This window comes from Octopus sinensis, linkage group LG14 (assembly GCF_006345805.1).
Source record: "Octopus sinensis linkage group LG14, ASM634580v1, whole genome shotgun sequence".
In the NCBI taxonomy this organism is placed as follows: domain Eukaryota; kingdom Metazoa; phylum Mollusca; class Cephalopoda; order Octopoda; family Octopodidae; genus Octopus; species Octopus sinensis.
In genome coordinates this window covers 2822788-2830287 of record NC_043010.1, presented here as the reverse complement: position 1 = coordinate 2830287, position 7500 = coordinate 2822788, and the positions used below count along the sequence as shown (strand labels likewise).

Genomic DNA, 7500 nt, shown 5'->3' with positions numbered 1-7500 from the left:
TTTTTCTGATACATGTATGTATACAATGTAGAATTTTTGTGCGTCATATACATACATACATGCATGTGTATGAGTGTGTGTATGTGTGTGTATTTTATTGTATAAATTCTTTATCGTTTTATTTTTTAAACTTATATTGCGATATTTTTTTTATTTTTTCCTTTATTCTTGTTAATTTGTTTAAAATTTTCTTTTTCATTTGCACGTTGTTGCTGTTGTTATTTTTAAAAAAGAATGTGTGTGTGTATATATATATATATATATATTTATATATATATGTTATTATTGTTTGTTGGATGGACTTATTTTTTTTTATGTTATTTTATTTATCTTTATCGATAATACAGAGTTTGTTATAGATGCTGTTGATAAACCACTGAAAATAAAATTTTTTTTTTCCTATTTACATGCACACTATTACATTAGTTGAGTCTTAGAGAAAGAGAGAGGGGAAGGGAGAAAGAGAGAGGAAGATAGAGAGACTGTGTTGCAGAGAGACAGAGAAAGGGAAAGAGAGAGAGGTTGGTGGGGGGCTGGGGAAGAGTTGAAGAGTTGTGTCTTAAAGCTTACAGAAGAAAACAGAAGGGTTCTGTTTCCTTTCCTATTTGGAACCACAAATGAGCTTGTCATTGTCTGCAACAAACTCCAAATATATATACAAATAATATACATCTACGCATACATATACACACACAAATACAAGTACGCATGCACAGATATACACACAGCACAACAAGAGAGAAAATTAAATAGATAGAACTCACAATATATACTTTCATACACATCCATATATATATATATACACACATACACAAATACAAAAATATATACATGTATACACATACTTGTATGTAATATATATATACATACACACACACATATATAGGTACATACATACAGACATACATACATACATATATACATACACACACACACATACATACATACATACAGACATACATACATACATACATACATATATATACATACATACATAGACAGATAGACAGATAGATGGATGGATAAATGAACTCACACATGCACGTGCAAAGCTCATATACACATTCGAAACACAATCTATCTTGCTATCTATCTCTGTGTCTCTCTATTCCCCCTCTCTCTCTCTCTCTCTTTAGCTCCTTTCTTCATTTCCCCCTCTATCTCTCTCTGCATCTCTCTGCATCTCTCTTTCTCTCACATCCATAACAACATAGACGAAGCCACATTTAACACCAATCACTCACTGCCAGCACGTATCAGCAGCCAGCCAGCACAGACTGCAAAACTAACTCTACAGAAGGATACACTTTTCTCAAATAAGCAACTAAACTGAAAACCAAAAACCCCACCAGTACAAGAATCGGTAAGTGTCGCCTATACTTTGACAGGAATTCTTAAAAAAAACAAATAACAAAAAGAAAAAAAAAGGACACAGAAACCAACAACAAAAACTATACACAACACACTTCTGTGAAACCAATTTTTGGAGAAAGTTTTAAGTCAAAATATTACGAGGATAGTTTGAACGTTAATAGCTTGACTTTGTAAAGAAATATAGTTTGTTGGTCTTCCGTTAATGTTTTATCAATGTATCAACAGTCATTATTTTTAACCAAGTGTAGTAATATATATATATATATATATAGATATATATATATATATATGTATGTAGTATATATATATATATATATATATATATATATATATATGTATTTATGTATTATGTATGTATGTATGTAAGTATGTATATACACACATATCTATACATATACATACACACATGTATATATATATATATACATATATACGTATATATATGTATATATATATATATATATATTTATATACATACACACAAATGCACATGTGTGGGAATATGTATGCTTGTGAACGTACGTGCTTTGTAGTTGGATGTGCATGTATGAAAATATAAGTATATATTTACATTATATACATATATATTTATAAAATTATTTATATGTATCTGTATGTGCATCATACATACACACTTATGTGTGTATGTATGTATCTATATATGCAAGTATTTATGTATATGTTGATATATATGTGTATGATTATATTTATATACTTATGTATGTATGAATGTTTCTCTTTCTCTTTCTCTCTCTCTCTCTCTCTTTATATATATATATATATATATATATATATGCATGCTCAAATGTTTACATATCTATCTCTTCTTCTTCTCTCTCTTTTTTCTCTCTCTCTCTCTCTCTCTCTTTGTATATATATAATGATATATATATATATATATATATACACACACATGCATAAATATTTACATATCTATCTATCTAGTCTGTATATATATATTCATATATACTCATATATACATAGGAGCTGGGGTGGGGGGACTGAAAAGTTCCTGGTTTTGGGTAAAAGAAAATACAGGAGGATTAGTTGATTATGATTTTATTCCCCTCTCAGACTCACACACTTATTGCAGTGGACCCTCAGTTTTACTTGGCTCTGTAGAAGAACTTGGATGGCTGGGCCTCCAGCCAGGCCCTTCTTGATACCCTTAAAGCTATGGACTTTTCAGCACCCCCTCATATATATTCAAGGCAGTACCCCAGCATGGCTACAGTCTAATGACTGATACCAGTAAAGGAAATAACAGAAATATATACATATATATATATATATTTATAAATGAGGGTGAAAAATTTGATATTAATTTAATAATACCATCAATTTAACACCAAGTGGCTTAACACATAAAAACCAAGGGATACAGCACTAGAGTGAACCACATAGTGGTCACTCTCTAATATTTATATATATATATATATATACACACACATGTATGTATACATATATATAGGCATACATAGTGTATATATTCACAGTATCTTGTTTTCTCTGTCTAGTTTTTTTCTTTTCCTTTCATATTTATGTAAACAAAAATATACAAACACACATACACTCATACTTATGCACACACACACACATACACACACACTCATGTACATACACAAAACTGTGTATAAGCAATCAACATGAATTCATGCATATTTGTATTACTATCAACAGTCATCTTCACAGCAGATTTATTGATATTCACAATACAATGAAAAGTAGTGGTCAAGTGTTGGGTAATGTGGTTTGGTGTAAAGGTATATGAAGGGGTAGAGCATAGTGTAATGCTGTGTAACAGGACAGCATAGAGAGGTATAATTTAGAATAGTGAATAATAAATAATAAATAATTATAAATGGCCCAAGCATGGCTGTGTGGTAAGAAGCCTGCTTCCCAACCACATGGTACCATGTTCGTGGTACCTTAGGCAAGTGCCTTCTACTATTTCGTCAGCTTTCTACTATTTCGTCACAAGCCTTTGGGCTGATCAAAGCCTTGTGAGTGGATTTGGTAGACAAAAGCTAAAAGAAGCCCATCATATATACATATATAAGTGTGTGTGTGTGTCTTTGCATCTGTGTGTTTGTTCCCAGTTGCTTGACAAATGGTGTTGGTGTGTTTATGTCCCCATAGCTTAGCATTTTGACAAAGGAGACTGATGGAATACATACCAGGCTTAAAAATAAATATAAAAAATGTACTGGGGTCAATTCATCCAACTAAAAGTTTTTCAAGGCAGTGCCCCAACATGGCCACACTCTTATAAACATTATGACTTATGAGAAAGAGAGGGGAGGGGATGATAGGGGGAGGAGGAGGGGAGGGAGAGAGTTGCTGAAGTTCTTTAACCCCAGATCAGACTTAATTTAGCAAGCCATCATTCAAAAACGCTCCAGCTATTGACCATCAAGGCTGCCTTAAGACATGGGTGCACTGGGTAGTTGTCCAGGATCCTCACTGGTGTCGGACCCCAATTCAAATCTATGCATGCTGTGATTTGCTCTCAATAAATATATACTATAAGGCCCAGTTCATTGATATACTTGGGAACCAATAATGCTGCTGTGACAGCCTTGCATGACCATCCTACCATATTTTCATATTTCAGCATTACATTATCCTATGTATTCTTCATGTGTTTTTCAACAAGATACAAACATGTGTGTGTGTGTGTGTGTGTGTGTGTGTGTGTGGGTGTGTGTGTGGTGTGTGTGTGGGGGGGGGTGTACTTCACTATCCCTCTCCATTCTCTCACACTACTCTGAAATGCCTTTTTACCTCTTCTGAATAGCCTCTATCCTCACCCTTACCTGCTATCCCTAGATATTTTTTCACCACTCCCAATCTCTATCACAACTTTCAGCTTGTGATTTGATGAAGATTTGACAGATATTTCTAGCAGTGTAGATGACTACATACCAGTTTTCAATGTGGATAAGTTTTTTTCTTATGTGGATAAGAGAAAAAGTCACTGAGAGTAAACACAAAATGTACTCCTTCATATCACCCTTATTAATGCATTTATGCATACTTTTAGTAGATTTCATCTGTACTCTGTCTGTGCACCTGTACTTTATACTCCATTCTATATACACAGTCAGTGCTTGAAGTGAAAACAAAAATACTTCCTTTTCAATCAGTTAAGCATTCACATATATTCACAGAACCTGTAAACTATAGATTTCTAAATCCCTTTAAAATCTTTTAAAATTTCATTCCTCATTTGAGGAATGAGCAATGGCAGACTATTTGGACAGGAAAGAGGGTAGATATAGAAATAATAATCTCCTAGTGTAGGGTAGATATAGAAATGATAATCTCCTAGTGTAGGGTAGATATAGAAATAATAATCTCCTAGTGTAGGGTAGATATAGAAATAATAATCTCCTAGTGTAGGGTAGATATAGAAATAATAATCTCCTAGTGTAGGGTAGATATAGAAATGATAATCTCCTAGTGTAGGGTAGATATAGAAATGATAATCTCCTAGTGTAGGGTAGATATAGAAATGATAATCTCCTAGTGTAGGGTAGATATAGAAATAATAATCTCCTAGTGTAGGGTAGATATAGAAATAATAATCTCCTAGTGTAGGGTAGATATAGAAATAATAATCTCCTAGTGTAGGGTAGATATAGAAATAATAATCTCCTAGTGTAGGGTAGATATAGAAATAATAATCTCCTAGTGTAGGGTAGATATAGAAATAATAATCTCCTAGTGAGTTGAGCCAATGTTGCATTTTCAATTCCAAGCTAAACCAATTTCATTTCTCATTTTATTTCTTGTATTATCTATATCAAGACATAATAAATAACCTAAGGATGTGTGTGTGTGTGTGTGTGTGTGTGTGTGTGTGTCACACACACATAAAATTTATAGTCTTCAGTGCTGGTGGTGCTCATTGCGTCATTTGTTTGTCATCCATCGGGTGAAACTCTGAGTAGCAACATCACCAATCCTGAAGACTAGAAACATTAAAAGAATTCACTTTCCTTATGTTGAGTTCTCTTTCCTTGTCACATGTAATTCACACAAACACAGAGGAAGATATCTAGCTGTCTCTCTATTTAACAGTATAAACATATATTCATATCTATCTATCAATCTATCTATCTATCTATATATATATATATATATATGCATGTGTGCGAGAGCGTATACATATACATGTATATATATATATATATGCATGTGTGTGTGTGTGTGTGTATATATATGTATGTATGTATGTATGTTTGTATGTATGTATGTATGTATGTATGTATGTATGTATAAAGAGATGGGTTTACAAGAGCAGCAGAGAGAGAAAATAGCTGAATTTTGCCAGGCTTACATGCTTCTTTGTTTGTAATTTATTTCCTTGTTGACCAAACAGACCTCAATATATATGACTGGTAATTACTTTATGAATATCTTGGGGGAGGGGCATGGAAACGAAAGTAAAAACTAGTCACATACCCATAGCTTTTCTAAGATTTAACCTTGGAACTAGAGTGAGAGAAAAGGAGGACAGAGAGCGACATACTGGTAAAGCATGTAGTGTGGTGCTTTGCTATTCCTGTTTGAAGACAAACTTTGGATCATGGATATGCTCCAAGACAAGTCAGAGCTAACTTAGGGTCATAGAATGACGACTGTAAAGTTAAATAAGCGAGAGAGCTTCTCTGTCATTCAAACTGTTGGAACTAACAGTCGAGTCGCTCAAACTACATGTCTTAAAAAATCCTTGGACACCTAGAATGACTATGCCAAAAAGAAAAAAAAAATTAAAAGATAAAACAAGATAGGATAGTCATGAGTGGAGCATCTTTGATCATAGGTTTGCTCAATCATTTTCAGGTACAACTTGTACACAAACCACTTCTTTTTCAATTTTTCCAAACAACATGGAACAATATTAGAAAATAGTAACACAGCAACAATGACGACAACAATAAAAAAAACAAAACATTCACACTAAAGTGATTGCTTATATGACCATTATCTCATAGGCTACTAGATAGTGGTGGTGGTGGTGGTGGTGGTGGTGGCGGCGGTGGTGGTTGCTGTTGTAGTTGTGATGGTGGTAGTGGATGATGTGACGGAGGGGTGATGGTGGTGGTAATGGTGGTGGTGGTGGTGGTTGTAGTAGTAGTAGTAGTAGTAGTGGTAGTGGTAGTAGTAGTAGTAGTAGTAGCAGCAGCAACAGCAGCAGCAGCAGTAGTAGTAGCAGCGATTGCAGTTCCATTGGTGTTGATGGTGGTGATGCAACTGCTGCTGTTCATAAAGGTGGTGGTAGTGAAAGTGATGATGGTGCAGTGGTTGTGGTAACAGTAGAGAGGTGATCGTGGTGACGACGGCAACAGATGGAAGAGGTGGTGGTGATAGTGGTAACAGTGGTAGTGATGGTGATAGTGGTTGTGGTGATAGAATTGGTGCTGTGATGGTAACAGTAGTCCCCCTCCCCCTCTCTCTCTCTCTCTCTCTCTATCATGGAGAAAGAGAGTGACAGTCTTTTTCTAAATATACATACCTCTTCTCTCTCTCTCACTTTCTCTCCCTCTCACAGTCACTCTTTCTCTCCCTCTCACTCTCACATTCTCTTTCTATCTTTCTTCAACTATTTCTTATATACCTGTACCATTAAGAAGTTTGCTTCTCAATCACATAGTTCCGGGTTTAGCTCCACCGAATGGCACCTTGGGCAAGTTCTTCTGCAATAGCCCAAGGCCAACCAAAGCCTTGTGAGAGGATTTGGTCGACAAAAACTGGAAGGCGTTCATTCTACATCATCAACAGCAGCAGCACTGTCATCATCATTATCATCATTTAACGTCTATCTGCCATGCTGGCATGAGTTAGATGATTTGAGAGGAGTCAATAAGCCAGAGAACTGCATTGAGCCCCATTGCCTCTTTTGGCATGGTTTCTACGGCTAGATGTCTTTATTAACACCAACAACTTTACAGACTATCCTATACTACGTGATTTTCTTCATGATTCATCCTATATATATATATATATATATATAAAATAATATGTTACAATTACTCAATAGTCAAGATAAAACTCTGAGTTTCAGATGCCAAAGTGGATATCCACAACACCATCTCTTCGGTTATCTTGACTATAGAGTAA

The 7500-nt window shown here is 34.7% G+C and overlaps 1 protein-coding gene across 9 annotated transcripts in view; it reads left to right on the top strand.

Annotated features, from left to right (window-relative positions):
* The window catches only part of LOC115219527 (protocadherin beta-15), a 291794-nt gene that overhangs the window by 206296 nt on the left and 77998 nt on the right, over positions 1-7500 (top strand). The window contains exon 1 of one of the 9 annotated variants that reach the window (XM_036509217.1): positions 1099-1363. The exons of the other annotated variants lie outside the window; for them this stretch is intronic. The gene's annotated coding sequence lies outside the window, so the exon portion shown is untranslated. Of the gene's footprint in view, positions 1-1098; positions 1364-7500 lie in introns of those variants that run through there. 9 annotated transcript variants of the gene reach the window in all.